At 35.0% G+C, this 17088-nt stretch overlaps 1 long non-coding RNA gene across 1 annotated transcript in view; it reads right to left on the minus strand.

Moving 5' to 3' along the window:
• Nucleotides 1-10934, minus strand: part of LOC150104531 (uncharacterized) — a 77719-nt gene extending 66785 nt beyond the window's left edge. The window contains exon 1 of the long non-coding RNA XR_016548601.1: nucleotides 10839-10934. This is a non-coding gene — a long non-coding RNA (uncharacterized LOC150104531). The remainder of the gene's footprint in view (nucleotides 1-10838) is intronic.
• Between the last annotated feature and the right edge of the window lie 6154 nt (nucleotides 10935-17088).

A 17088-nucleotide genomic window follows, 5' to 3' on the forward strand; every position in this document is an offset into this window, starting at 1 on the left:
CTTTTCCTTCATGAATTTTTCTTAGCCGTTTCTCAAGAATAGTTGCATAAACCTAACCAGGAACACTGAGTAGAGAAACTTCTCTGGCCATTTTTTAGGAATGTTATTTTGTTTAGAGGGGGGGGGCTATAATCAGAGAGGGTAATTACTTAGAGTCTGTTTTAGGGACATTGCTGTTTAATCTGTATGTTAAAGATATTGGGGAAAGTTTAAATGGCAGGATTCAGTTGTTTGTAGATACCAAGTTGGGAAAAACTATGAGTAGAAGAGCAGATGCTGTGGCTTGAAAACAGAACTTGAATAGATGGGTAATTGTGCATGCGAGTAGAGTTTCCAGTTCAATATTGCAAAGTGTAAGGTTTTAAAATTAGGAAAACAAAATTGATATCGAGTATCCAATTGGTGGGGATATATTGAAGGAGGTAGATGATATAAGAGATTTGGAGGATAGCTGGTAGATAAGGATCTAAAGGGATGTAATCTAGCTCGCCTCCTCATGGTGCACCCTGGGTAACGCTAATTGAGCTAGAGCGATTTGGCAGCCAGTCTAACAATTAGTTCTCCTGGCTAAGGCATGCAGTCAAACAATACTGATTTTTCTAATTTTATTGATGATGCTGACAAAAAAACTGGGATTTAGCCTTAAGATGTGTCAACTAAATATCGAGGGAATTAACAGAGCAAAATGCGACTATCTCTGCAAAATACTACAAGAAAGTAACATTGACGTTGTGCGTCTTCAAGAAACACATGCTGAAAACGAAGACAACCTTAATAGAAGAGGAAAAATAACTGGTTACACTCTGATTGGTGCTACATACCACCAGAATTATGGCATTGCAACATATATAAGGATGATATAGAAAATGCTTCTGTCCTGACAACGAGATGTGATAACAATACCCATCTTGTGAGTGTGAAAATTCACAACACAACAATAGTTAATGTCTATAAACCTCCTTTAACATCATGGTCTATAGATGTGATACCTACTTATCAATATCCAACAGTATGGATTGGTGATTTTAATAGCCATCATGAAGAATGGAAGTACCGTGATAACAACGACTGCAGAACTACCCTCGTTCAATGGGCAGAAATAAATAATATACACCTTGTATTTGATGCCAAATATAGAAACACCTTTAGATCATCAGCATGGCAAACAGAGTCTAATCCAGACTTATGTTTTGTTTCAATAAACACAGAAGGGCAAACATTACCAGCAAGACGATATGTACTTTCTAACTTCCCACACAGTCAACATCGACCGGTATTACTGAAAATTGGTATGACACTACCTATAGCAAGATCCTTTCCAATACTGCGTTGGAATTTTAAAAAAGCAAAGTGGAGATATTTTGCGAATGAATTGGATAAATGTGTTCGGTGGATACCTGCTAGAGTTGCAGAGTACAAGAGATTTGTAGGAGCAATCATATCAACTGCGAAAAAATATATCCCTAGAGGTTACAGAATAGATTATGTCCCTGGATGGAATGAAGAGAGTGAACATCTCTACAGAGAGTTCCTGAAAAATGAAGATCCTGAAATAGCAAATGAATTACTACATAGTCTGAACTCATCTCAAAAAACAAAATGGATTGATACGGTTGAAAACCTTGACTTCAAACGGTTGAAAACCTTGACTTCAAACGATCAAGTAGAAAAGCTTGGAATCTTCTACAACAGCTATCCACAACTAATCTACCTAAAAGAAAATGCACAATTATCTCCCCTGAGAAAATAGCTAATCAAATCATTAATATGTCAAGAGCACCTAGGGACCATGAACATACCAAGAAAGTTAAGAAAGAACTCAGAGCTTTAAAAATAAATGCCCCTGCTTTCTCACAATATGCCTCAATTTTCACTATAGATGAAGTAAAAGCTGTCATAAAAGATATCAAAGCAGGCAAGGCCCCAGGCTTCGACAGTGTCCATCCTGAATTTCTGATTAATAGCGGGCCAAATACTATAAACTGGCTCTGTGAATTCTTTTCTGATATATTATTGACTGGCCGACTACCTAGCCAGTTTAAGAAGTCAAAAACAGTTGCTATTCTTAAACCTGGAAAACTACCCCAGGAGGCAAAAAGTTACAGACCTATTGCTTTATTGAGTTGCACCTATAAAATGTTAGAGCGGCTTCTGTACAACAGATTGTCCACACCAATTATGCAGCATGTCCCGATTGAACAAGCTGGTTTTACAGAAAAACGTGGTTGCTGTGATCAAGTGCTCACTTTAACATCATACATAGAAGCTGGATTTCAGAAGCAAGAAAAAACATCAGCTGTCTTCTTGGACCTAACAGCAGCCTATGATACAGTATGGTGTGAAGGTCTTATATACAAATTGTTTAGCATTGTCCCATGTAAATGGACTGCACTTAATTTCCTCCATGCTCACTGAACGTTTCTTTCAAGTTATATTAGGAAATAAAATGTCCCGACAACGAAAACTTAATAATGGTCTTCCACAAGGGTCAGTATTGGCACCCTTACTCTATAACCTATACACATGACTTGCCTGCTACCATCTCACACAAGTTCTGTTATGCTGATGACACTGTAATTGCCATTCGACACAAAAACATGAGTCAGGCTGAAGACGTACTTACAAAAGATCTGAAAACTATAGGTGAATATTATAAAAAATAGAGGCTCCAGCTCAATCCAGACAAAACAGAAGTATCAAGCCTTTCACCTTAATAATCACATGGCAGATGTCACTTTACATATCTTCTTTGAAGGATGTTTACTACGACACAAGTTTCCAAAGTACTTAGGCGTTACCCTGGACCGCACGCTCTCTTACAAGCAACACCTAACAAACGTTTCTGCTAAGTTAAGAACCCGTAACAACATAATACAAAAACTAATAGGCACGACATGGGGAGCATCAGCCGATAATCTGCGGATTACTGCTCTTGGTCTAGTTTTCTCTGTTGCCGAATACTGCTCACCAGTGTGGCTAAATAGCACACATGTTAAACTTGTTGATAGCCAACTAAATAATACAATGAGACTGATTTCTGGCACAATTAAATCAACGCCCACACACACTGGCTTCCAGCTCTTAGTAACATTGTTCCACCGAATCTGCGCAGGACTAAGGCTCTCTTACATGAGTATAAGAAAATCTTGGAGAACACAGCCTTACCAATACATTCAGATCTCCCAGACTTAAGTGTACGACGAATGAGATCAAGACATCCACCACTACAATTAGCCCAACTACTACTACATTCTAACTTTGACTTGAAGCAAAAGTGGCAAGAACAGTGGGAGAGCCATACAGATGACATCACAAAATTTTCTCTCAATGAATTACAAGAAAGTTTTGATGCTTGCTCACACCTCCCACGAAAATCCTGGACTCAGCTTAATAGAATACGAACTGGTCATGGTGTATGTGCAGACATGCTTTTTAAATGGGGTAAACGACCATCCCCGCATTGTGATTGTGGAACTCAGAGAAAAACTGTGAACCATATTGTGACTCAGTGTTATCTCAGAGCATATTCAGGAGACAAATTGGACTTTTTAAGTGCTACACCCGAAGCTATGAACTATCTGACCAATATGGATGTAACCTTTAATTTTATTGGTTTTTAAAATGACTTTTGACTTTTAATTTTATATATTATTAAAGTGAATTGTACTGCATGTTTTGATATTCATGCCATACGAATAAATAAGGATCTAAAATTTAAAAGACACTGCTAAAGTTGTTAGGAGAGCACAATGAATTCTGGCAAAGATGTAGAGGACACTGCCTTGTAGAAGGAAAGACATTTTGGATCCACTGTATAAGGTCTTGATTAAGCAAGATATGATCACCTGGTTTTCAAAAGGATGAATAGTTAATGGAAAGGGTGCAGAGACAATTGACTATGAAGAAACGTTGAAAAGATGCAATTCACAGAGGCTAGCAGACAGGAGGAAGGATGATATGAAGTGGTTCTCATCAGATTAACAGTGTAGAGGTTTTTCATAAAATGCAGGAGAACAAGAGGTCATCCCTGGAAGCTGTATAAGGAGCATGGTCAATGACTGGGATGCACTGCATGAGTGTGTGGTGTCTGTAAGAATGTGAATGTATTTAAGGCAAGGTATGATGAACTGAATATGATGAAGGGACCTCCGATGATGAGTCTCTGACTCCATGGAGGTCTGAGGATAACATGAACATTATCATACATAATCAAAAACAGATGGATAGCATTTAAAAGAAAAATCTGCAGCCTTATGTTTGCTTATTATGACATTTCATTTCTTGTCTTGTTTTTATCTTTGAAGTGATATTACCAATTTGTTATTGTATAATTTGAGAAAGGAGACCAATTATTCTCACCTGTTAAAACCAGTTTTTTGTTACATGAATATACTTGTGAGTTTGTTTCTTTATTAAAAATCTAAGCTTTAAGGTTCATTTGATGAGATATGTGGATGCATAGAAACAAATTTTGTCTGAGATTGATTTGTTTCCATGAACTATGGTAAATTTGGGTATGACAATGTACAAGAGACATTTGTTTAAGTATAATATGTGCAATTTCTTGCATAAAATAAGTGCTCCATTAAATAAAAGCTTGTTTGAATATTCTTATGAGGAGGAATTACTGAGGAACTACATGAACCCGAGGTTCAGGATACTATTAAATAATTAAATTGAATACTTGTGCCAGTTCAATAAATCCCTAGTCCGTTTTGGCTACACATTTATTTGAATACATATATTTTCCACATTTAAAATTTAAGGATAACTTTATTTTCTCTAATTTCGTGTGTGTATATATTTATACTCTTATCATGACTTCACAATACTCCCTACTGGATTGCACTGAATTTACTAAAAAAAACAATGCACTAAGATGATCTTATATTATTTATATAATATATGAAATGCATAAATTATTCTTAAACAAATGTCTCTCTTAGAAAATCGTATTATCAATATTCTGAACCTCCAACTGAAATCAGTGTGGGAGGCCCTTCTTAGAGAGCATAAAATCCATCATAATACTCCTCAAATGTATTCAACGATCTGCACATTCAACTCACCACTGCCTGACTTAATGGAATTCACTGCCTGACTGTCAGGCAATGAATTCCATGGTCCAACCACCCATCATGTATAAAATAGCCACTTCTCACCTCCTTTCACAACTTCCAGGAATGGCTCCTTGTCCTTGTACCTTTCCTTTGTTCTACTAGATTAAAAAAAAAAAAAAAAAATTCTCTTCTGTGTCAATCCTGTAAATACCTCTGAACATTTTAAATGTCTTACTTATACCCCCCCCCCTCCTTTGCCTTCTATCCACCTACAGTTTGCATGCCTGCAGTCTGTCTTCACAACCAATATAGTGGAGTTCTGATATTTTAGTTATCTGCTTCTGCACCCTCAACAACTAACTTATCTTCTTCAAATCCTAGTGAACAGATCTAGGCACAATAAACCAGGATGTTGCCTGATAAAGGCTTTAAACAATGGAATCACCACTGTTTTATCTCTAGTGCTCATAATCCTTCTTAATATTGCAAAAATCCTCAAGGCTACCTTCATCACCATTGCAATATATGTCCTAAACTTCAAATTTTTATATGCTATCACCCCAAGATCCCTTGCCTCATCCACTTCCTGTAGTATAGATCCACCAATCAAGTATGCAGTCTCCAATCAGTAGATCTCAAATTTCAAAACATTACATTTTGTTGCATTATACTGATATCCCTATTGATTAACCCATCTGTCCAGCATATTTAAATCATGTGGAAAGGCTACCACATTGACACTATTACCAATAACCTTACAAGACTCACATCATCTACAAATAATTGAATATACCCTACAATTCAATAACGATATCATTGACATAAAGGTTAAAAAGCAAAGGTCTAAGTACACCTGTAGAATCCCACTTCGGACCTTATTCCTTGATACTGCTGTCCACACTTCCTACCCCCGAATACAAAAATCTCTAGTATCTATTAGACATCCAATTTCCGATCCAATTCACTAACGTGCAAATATCTGGATTTGCCATAGTCCATGGAAACAAAACAAATCAATCTCGGGAAACAAGAAATTCTGTTTCCACTCATCCAGATCTCCCATCAAGTAAGCCGTTGATATTTTTTATAAAGAAACAAATTTATCAGCACATTCATAGAACAACAAGACAAAAAAAAAAAAAAAAAAAACCTTAAATCTTTATTAGATGAGAATAATTGGTCTTCATTCTCATCCCCTTCAGTATTACTATTATTACTATTATTATTATTACGGGCAACTCCAGGGAGTCATTAGACTCATCGATGGAGGCCCCAAATCATATTCATCACAACTATTTGACATTCATACAGTATCTATCATACCTCGCCTTAAACTCATTCACTGTCACAGCATCCACCACAGACTCAGGGAGTGCATTCCACTCATTCACTACTCTAAAAGTAAAGAACCCAGCTCTAACACCTTTACTAACCACACTTTTGCCAGTTTCCATAGATGTCCCCTAGTCCTCCCACAACCAGCCCTGCTCTCAAAAATATCTTCTGAATTAATTTTATAGAAACCCTTCAGTAATTTGAATGTCTCAATCATATCTCCCCTCCTCCGCCTATCGACCAATTTTTGCAACCCACAAATCCTCAACCTGTTCTCATACGGTTCATTCCACAGACCTGCTATCATCTTGGTCACTCGCCTCTGGATCCTTTCCACCTCCTCCCCATCAAGAAGAAACCTAGGTGACCAAATCTGAGCACAGTAGTCTAGATGGGGTCTTATCAAGGCTCGATACAGAGGAACAATAACCTGCTTGTCAACGTATTCTTCAGCAACCAAGTGATTTGATGAGCTGATTTGGCCACTTTTGCAATGTGTTCCCTAAATTTCAATTCCTTATCCACCAACACTCCTAAATCTCGTGCCTCATCAATTTCCTGGAGCACGGTTCCACCAATGCAGTAAACTGCTGCCAATCTTTTCACCCCAAAATGCATAACCTTACATTTTGCCACATTAAATTGACATCCATTCTCCTTAGCCCAGACCTCCAATCTATCCAAATCATCCTGCAAAATTTTGACGTCATCTGCATTCACTATTGCCCTACCCAACGCATCATCCGCAAACAAATGAACTGTTCCTCTCAGATCCTTTCCTATATCATTTATGAACAAATTAAACAGCAGTGGTCCAAGAACAGATCCTTGTGGCACACCACTAGTCACAGACCGTCTTGTGGACTCTACTCCTGAGTAAACCACTCTCTGATATCTCTCCGTCAACCACCCTCCTATCCATCTCACCAACCCTATGTCCATTCCCATATGCTGCAATTTACTGATTAGAATTCCATGTGGTCAGAAAGTATGCAGTAAGAAAATGCTAATATTACCTCTCAGATAGAAACAAGGGATAAGAGATAGAATATCATGATAAACAAACAAGACTGTTTCCCCTCCTTCATGGATTCCACTTATCGATGATACTTCTACTAAAGATTATGTTATTTAGCTCAATAATTAACCTATCTAATTATATCTCCACAGCTAATAAAATAACAATGCTAGAAAAAAGGCCTAAATTTCACAAAAAATATTCCTCAAAAAAAAATTACAGATGCACAAGCAAAATTAGAGGCAGATCCTAATGAAGAACCTCACTTCGGGAAGGTTATTAACATTATTAATAGAAAAATAATCATTAAGCTTATTCTCATTCTATGCACCATTAAATCCTTTAAAAAAAATTACATAATATAATAATTATGAAACAGATAAAGATATTTTGTGTACTTATTAACAAATATGATTACAAATGCAAAATGACTGCATTATCAAAGACCAAAACACATACCAGAAAATGGATACTGATCCAACTTCTGATCTTATGAAACATTTATGACAAATTTCCACTTGATCTAAAAAAATAAACTTATGAAAAACCTTATTTTCTTCCCATTATTTTTGGCCAAATTAAAATCCGCAAAGAATCCACTTCCATACATCCAATAATTTCTTACAAAAAAATGCCACAGTATTGCCTCTGTCAAAATTCATGGCAAGTTTACTAAAAACTTTAGTACAAAACTCAAATTCATTATCAAAAACACAAATGATCTGTTCAATAAAAATATAAGATATTATTTATTTGTGCTTTGTGTGTGAGAGAGAGAGAGATCAGGCAATTATCTAAAACCATTATGATATAAATGGTTTGAAGTTGAGGTAGGTCAGACGTTTTGACCAACAGCAGTTAAAACTGAAAAATGTAACCTATAGCACACATTTCAGATTTGGGGTGGGAGGGGGGGGGAATACTTGATATAATTTTTTTTTTATTTCTATATAATAGGTTTTTTTTTTTCATGCCAACCTAATTCTTACCCCCACTACACAAACTGTTTACAACTGTGGTGATAACACTGGATCTCTCCACCATCACCTCCTCCCACAGATGTCAAATCTGTAATCCAGATGTGTTCATATCAAACCCTTCTAAGCAATCCTTGTTTCTTTATCCATACTTGTCTATGTGCTCTTTAACATCAGCAATATCCTTCTCTCTGTTTATTACCTCCTTAGCCATACCAGTTTCCTAAAGTTTATCTCTATGCAATATAGATGTTGTGGTCTTTCTGCTGCAACAGTAACTGACAACGATTATCCACTCTCCCAGATGTCAGCATATTAAAATCACCCTGCAGAATCTCTACATCATCTTTATTAACCACTGTCTTTCTCACTTCATCATCATCTGCAAACAGCTAGGTATTGGTCATCATTTCATTCCTAGTATTATAATCTGCATTCTGTCAGTATCCAGCAACAGAGTCCTGTGGTTCCACCATACTATTAACTGCACAACAGCTACCCTACTATCACACCACTAGCTTCATATCCATCTCATTGCTATTTGATCCACTTTTCACGACTCTTCCATGCACTTTTGTCAAATTCTATGCGAAGTAAATCAATATATATATATATATATATATATATATATATATATAGTGTAGATATTTTCTTCAGACAAAGTTGTGGTGTCTCCATAGAACATCATATTCCTATACACTCACCGGCAAATTATGACCATGACCAACTTTTACATAAAATATTATTGCTCTATGCCTGAAACAGGAATATTTTATAATTTCACACCCCTATCCTTGAGCCTCTTTTATGTGTGAAATTCTCTCATGCCCTGCACACCTCCTTAAATAAGCTATAAAAACATAATTTATAAGCCTTCAATTTAAAATAAATGATTTCTAACTTGTTCAGTAGAACTTGCTAGAATTACAACAAATGAATTAAGGCTAAGTGATCAGTATCCTATGTCTGTTAATTAGATGTGTTCTCTAGCTGTTTTCCAGAAATAACACCAGTATCCAAACCCTACAACCTCTATCTACTTCAATTTAACCTACATGACAGAATTTATAACCATTCAACTATTCTCTAATTAAACATCACTAGTTGACTTTAGAAAATCATTCAGATTTAGTTAATCTACAGCCTGTGCTTTAATCCTGAACAAGCAATTCTTAGAATGTCACACTCTCATGTTGTTGATGATAGACAAAAAAAAAAAAAAAAAGCATTTGTTTGTGATAAAGTATAATTTTATCACAATTGTTTTCTTATTATATATTCTTTTTTCAGTTTAGAATGCGAGTTTCCACATTCATTTCTTGTAAAATATTCTTAGTACTTAAGTAAACTTTGCTAGATACAGCTACAGAACCTCCCTGGTAAACTACCATTTGGACACAAAAAGCAGAAGGTGAATACCTGTCAAGTATGTAAACCAAAAAACTAGTATACTGTGCATCAGCTAAGAATGTATACCGTAACAAATTTTACAGTTATGTTTTCAGATAAAAGTTATATTCCCATATAATGTTGTTGCAAAAAATGTAATTTTCAAACAAGGCTATATTGCACAATTTTATTATAAATACTTACTGACTCCTAACCCTGAAGCCAAGTGGAAAGAACTGGTGTAAATTAATAAGCATTCACTCTAGATACAAAAACTGTATGGAAGCATCTCTCCTTCCCTACAAAAAAGGATCAAAGGATGTAAACCATAAAATGAAATCAATGTAACCCATTGTTTCAAAAAAAAAAAAAAAAACGCTAATTTGTGCAAATTACTATGCAATAGAGGAAGTACTGACTTGGTTTCTTTCATGAATTATGAACAGGGCATAGCCAGGAAGAGCATGTATTATCCATGAACTACATGTATAGGCCGGCCAGTTTGTTTTGCAGGAAACAGAACTATCTTGTGAACAATTATTTCCTAATAATATTTAACGCCATTGCATGTCAATCTTACTATTCCAAAACTTACAGGTATTTCTTCAAAACACGAAATGCAACGAACAGGTTGTGATAATTTGATTAGATAGCAGCTTTTAGAGGATATTTATGGCGATATAATGAGGAAATGGCAATGAAGCAATAGATAATCAAACAATAATTAAGAGAAGTATATCATAACACTGACAATCAAACTCATGCGGCATGTTTATATCATTCAAGTACGTGCAGGTTCATTATATTTAATATAATAAAAACGCTACTGCATGAACACGAACATCCCGTGTCAGTGCAATCAATTCATATACTCCGATTAAACATGTATTAGTAAGAAAACTTGTACGTTACACACACACGCACACCTAGTTAGGCTTAAATAGAAATACAAAACGAGCAGCAAGGTGCATTGACCAATGACACCAACATGCAGTGCAAGTTTGAATCATTTATTTGTATTACAAAACAGTACAAAGAAATAGATACATGACGCCTCACCTGGTAAAAGAACTGCACAAAATTACCGCAGTGTCATGTTTCAAATTACAATTTTTTTTTAAATATTTTTTTTTTCATATCACGTCTCTGAAGGCCAAATAACCATCGAACCGCCAATCAACATGGCGGGAAACACTTCTCAACGGAGGAACCACTTGGCTTACCTAATGCTTTTAGCATTTTTTTTTTTATTATTATCAAATCATTTCATATCTGAATAAGTTTCGTTGCTTAGTTTATTTTTCAAGACGACATCACCACATACATTAAAACATTAAATTTAAAAAAAAAAGCATTCCATAAAATTAACTCAAACGAACGATCAAGTTTACAGCCGTTTTATTTCCAAACTCGCTAAACCACGGCTTCTTATCCTAGATGCATGCATTTTCATATACAACTTCAATTCATTTGAAATGCTAAATTTGTAGTCTTTATTTTTTTAAAAAAATTGGGTATAGTTCAACGCTTTATCACTGACATTTTCATTCCAAATTCCTCAAACCTTGCAATACGTTATTTTAATATAATAATATATAGATCCATTTTCAGAACAAATGGCCGAAGTTGTAGCGTACGATTTAAACTCTTGCGTCCCCTGATGTTTTCGTAAATATAAGTTTGGATGATTATTTCTTATATTATGTTTGAATTAACGTGTCATAATTGTACCAATTTTTTAAGTTTGCATTATTCCAGAAGAAAGTGCTAAACTCAAGGTCTGATTCCTTCAGTAATAATTTTGATATTAATCCATACTGCTGAGAACCGCTTTTAATTAAAGCAAATAAAAATGTTATTATTAATTGGATTCGACTTCTAACTGGTGTGCGGATAATACAGTTACAGTATGAATAAATACGATGTACTGTTTGTAGTTTATCTGAGAAATAAAAACCCGTGAAATATTTCAAACAGCCAGACGGAGCATGATCCACCTTTACAATGAGTTGCCCTAGTATTGTACTACCCAGGTGATGACTAACGCTTGGACTCGCCGATAGTTCTTCGGCATGAAACTCTTAGATTTCGATCTCCGAGTTTCATATCCGGCTTTAAAATAATGAGGGATTTATTACCACCTTAACTCAATTTTCGCCGGCGGAAAAAAAATAGCCTCTTCGCTCTTTAGCCAAGCAGTGGCTGTTTTGCCTTCATCATTTTCTACAGCTTTCAAACGCGCCCGTGGCCATGCACCTTCTATTTCCTTGTATTGCAGTTCTTTTATTTCATGTTTTAATCGATTTCTTTCTGCTTTTACTTGTCTCTTTGTTCTGTCTGAATAGGCTAGATAACGTTTTAAGATCTTCTTCCTGTCCTCACTATTGCTGGTTCTTTATTTTACTTCCTATTCGGATAACTGCCCTTTTGATATTTAATTTAAATGTTTCCCATGCACTGATTGCATTTTCATGTTATTATTATTATTATTATTTGACACCTCCAGGGAGTCCAAAGACTCATCCAGGGAGAGTGTGCCAACAGCATTGAACGATTGGTTCCCTTCCAACTACTAACCGCGCTCAAACTTACTTAACTGGGCCATTAGTAGCAGAGGCTCTACCAATCGACCACCTTTGCCGGCATATTTATCAGCTTCTGCTATTATATTTTCTACTTCCGTGTTAAATACATTTTCTTCTGTTAGATTTTCATTGAATTTCCATAATGAAAAGTTCCGATTAATAAGTGTTTTTAGTTTTTCTTTTTAGGAACACTAAAGTTTCACTTCTACAGTATAGTGATCACTGAATGCGACTGGAGTATTTTACTACAGTTATTCCTCGATGAATTGGAAGGTAAATTCTGTCTATTCTACGAAGGTGGTCAGAAATGTTCTTGGCCTAATAATGAAAAAACGAATTTATATTTTCAAAATTATTTTTATTTCTCAACATGATCTCCCTTAAGGCTAATACATTTATACAAGCGATGCTCCAGCGCCATTATCCTGTCCCTTTAGTGTTCTCAGTAAGATCTACAAAATACCCCTCTATTTTTTTAAATAACGAAACCTGTGGTGAGATCATAATTAAAAGAAACACACGTATTAACCTTAGTGAAAATTATTTACTTGTAAATATTTCATCCTAAGTATCTTAGGACATCAGCAGTACAGTAGTTTAAACAATAATAGGAATAACATACAGTTAGGACGCATAATCATGCGCCGTACAGCAGTTTAAACAATAATAGGAAAAAAATAGAGTTAGGGCGCATGATTATGCGCCCTAACTGTATGTTATTCCTATTATTGTTTACACTACTGTACTGATGATGTCCTGTGATAGTTAGGATGAAATATTTACAAGTAAATAATTTTCACTGTGGTTAATACGTGTGTTTCCTTTAAGTATACCTACCTCTCTACAGCTGAAATCACCTCTTGATTCGAAGAAAACCGCAGACCAGCAAGGAAGAGTTTTAGTTTTGGGAAGAGATAGAAGTCAGAGGGAGCCAAGTCTGGGGAATAGGGTGAATGTTCCAACAATTCATAGTGCTGATCCCTTAATTTTCCCCATTGCTAAAACACCTTTGTGGGCAGGTTCATTGTCCTGATGAAAGATGATTTTTTTCTTCTGCAAACCGGTTCTTTCCTCACGAATTTTTTCGCCTAGCCTGGTTAAAAGATTGCAATAATATTCTCCGGTTATTGTTTTACCCTTTTCAAGATAATTAATAAACAAAATGCTTTAGCATCCCACAACACCGATGTCATGACCTTTCCTGCTGATAGAACGGATTTTGTCTTCTTTGCCGCTGAACATCCGGCTTCTCAGAAGCCGGTTTTATCATTAGGCGAACCTAGGCAATCGCCTATGGGCACCAAGACTTCGGGGAGCCAGATTTTGCTACATATAAAACTATATAAAACTAACAGGAACTCCTGTATTTCATAAAATTCATGTATGTAAGCGTACCATTTCTTTGCTGGACGTATATACATGTCCAGCAAACCTGGATAATATTCTGTCCACCTTCTGAAAGAACATGGATAAGAAGTGTAGTTTGACAGTCATGTCCATTAGAAGGGGCAATAATCCTACACGCTGAAAAGAACACTTAACTAGATTACTTGGCGTATGTAGTAGCTACGTTCAGTTACATACAGCAAGAAACGCAGTTTCTTGCCGTTTGCTCCGTAACCGGAAGTAATATGACTAAATACCTATGAGTTATATTCATTTTGCTGCTTGTTTTTATCGTATAATTATAGTTTTTCATGCCAGCTCAAAATAAGGAATCCTTTCATACTTTCTTCACTTCATATTGTATCACTATGGAAGATCAATGTCACTATCAATTTTTTGTCTAATTATTTTAATCACCAATACATTTTAAAATTCTCCCAGAATGTGATTGAAGATAATTATTTTTGTCAAAAAATTATTTTATAAATTCATGAAAATCGGAATATAAAAATGAATACTGTCTCCTTCTTTTCCAAATTAAGTTTTCTTTTTTATTCACAATCTTAGTTCGAAGGTTAGTTCACAGATTGCACGAAGGTTCGCACTTTTAAATTTTGGTTTATAGAGAATCATATGTAAATCTTGAATCCTATCAAGATTTATGCATAATATGCATATTAATGCATAATTTTTATAAACGTAATCTGTAGGTTTTTGCATTTCAACTTTCTTGGTTTCCCCCAATCACTCCCTACAAATCGAAATAAACGGCAGTTATGAAGTCAACTGTTATGTACATATTTTCGGTATTATGCGGCAGTTTTGAAGTAGCGAGATTTTCCCTACACTTTATCCTTCGAAACGTGTAGATGCATGCGTCAAAATGAAATTTTATTTCCAAAGTTTTCATAACAGAATTAATTCGTCTTTAATGTCTAACTCCCACCCCCCCTCCCAAAATTATCACCACACACACACACACACACACAAAATACTGCTAGATAACATATGTGCACTTTCTCTTTATTTGAATTCTTTATTTTTCCAAAGTAATTGTACTGTTGCAGTTTTAAGCAAAAGACAAAGGCGAAGAATCTCTGATAAAATACCATTGAATATAAATTTTTGATATTAAAAAGACTCACAATCGGAAACCCCGAGTAATGCAGTTTAACATCATTTGTTGTTCATTAAAAAAAAATAATAAATCGTTCCTAAAATTGAAATGTGCGACCCATATAATTTTATTTTGCAAGAGAAGATAGCAAAATGTCATATTTATTTCAATAAAAGTTATTTAAAAAACAAATATTTGACATATTTCCAATGTAAACAAATGTTTTGATTATTTATTTTCGCACATGTGAAATTCGTTTTTATTTGGGAAGAGACACAATAAATAAATTGTGCAGCAAAAAAGGTTAAATATCTAAAGACAGTAAAGAAATTCCAAGTAATAACGTGCACATAAAGACAATAATCCGTTAACCGCGTGTGTGTGTGTGGGGGGGGGGGTAATTGCATTTTAACAGATAGAATGCTAATGAAGCTTCATCAGCATTCTATGGAAATTTCTCTGGAAAAATTTCTATTACTAAATGTTTGACTTGTGTTGACCAATCACCGACTTAGCAGTTTAATCCAGAGATTAAATATATGGTCAGTTTAATCTATAACGTTCTTAAGAATATTTCACCCTGTGATTTCCAAAATCCTATTAGGAAAAAACAGATCGCTCAGTATTGAACTTGCGATCATTTTGAAACACGTTTCTGAGACAACAGATTTTTGTGTGTGTGTGTGTGTGTGTGTGTGTGTGTGTGTGTGTGTGTGTGTGTGTGTGTGTGTGTGTGTGTGTGTGTGTGTGTGTGTGTGTGTGTGTGTGTGTGTGTGTGTGTGTGTGTGTGTGTGTGTGTGTGTGTGTGTGTGTGTGCGCGCGCGCTGCTATTTGTATTAATTGGTGGGTAAGATCAGTTTCTATATTACATAAACAGACCATTTGATTTACAAGCTTTATTATTATTTATAAATTAAATTGATTTGTCAGTTCATTTTTTTTTGTGCATCAAGATTCTAGTTATTTTAGGGTCAAATGTCGAGTAAAAAAGTGGATGTTAGCGAGCATAGCAAGTTATCGTTACTATCGATTGCTTTTATGTTTTAACTGAAGCTGGAATTATTACGCTTATTCATCATAATTAGTGTTCTGTCTCTTGACAGGTCCAATGGTATAACTCAGCAGATTATCTTCCCCCAATTTCCTTTGTCTCTTGCTTCCTCTTTCATTTCCTGATATCTTCTTGTTCCCATTATATCATCAAGCATCGTTAGTCGTCTTCTTCCTCTTGGTCGCTTTCCTTCAATTTTCCCTTCTATCATTCTTTTCAATAGGCTGTCTCCTCTTAATACATGTCCTATCCAGTTACGCTTTCTTCTTCTTATGGCCTTTAGTAAATTCCTTTCTTCTTCAACTCTTTGTAATATTTCTTCATTGGTGATTTTTTCAGTCCACTTTATTTTCTCCATTCTTCTCCATAACCACATTTCCAATGCCTCCAACATTTTAGCTTCCTAATTGTCCATGTTTCTGACCCATATAAAGTCATACTTCAAATATAGCACTTAATAAGCCTTTTCTGTAGATTTTTATTCATTTTATTAATAAACAAATTTTTCTTGCTATAAAAGGCATATTTTCCTTTGTTAATTATTTCTTTTATTTCTATGTCACATTTTCGATTTTCTTGTATTATACTACCAAGGTATTTGTATTGTCTCACTTGCGCTACACTTTCTCTATTCATCATCACCTTGATACTTCCTGGTTTCCTGGAGACTCATCAATTTTGTTTTCTTATTACTTATTACTATTATTCTTCTTATCTTAGTCTTATTACTTATTATATATCTTTCTCTTATTACTTATTATATATCTTTCTCTTATTACTTAATATATATCCTTCTCTTATTGCTTCTTATTATACTTATTACTGCAACTTAAAAAACAAATCTGAACTTGAATAAATCTTAATAATTGTGCGATAAAGTTGGAACTGAATTATTATTATTATTATTATTATTATTATTATTATTATTATTATTATTATTATTATTATTATTATTATTATTATTATTATTTTAACGGTGTCTCCATGGAGTCAAAAGACTCATCGCGGGAGACCCGACATTGACACACTAACCATTATTTACATATTACCTGTCATACCTGTTAACACCCTTGTTAACCACACTCTTACACAATCTCCAGGGATGGCCCCTCGTTCTCTCACATCCTGCACTGCTCTTAAAACTGTCATCAGTATCAATCCTGTAAAATC

This window comes from Typopeltis vanoorti, chromosome 7, assembly GCF_054136105.1.
Source record: "Typopeltis vanoorti isolate ZY-2024b chromosome 7, IOZ_Tvanoo_1.0, whole genome shotgun sequence".
In the NCBI taxonomy this organism is placed as follows: Eukaryota; Metazoa; Arthropoda; class Arachnida; order Uropygi; family Thelyphonidae; genus Typopeltis; species Typopeltis vanoorti.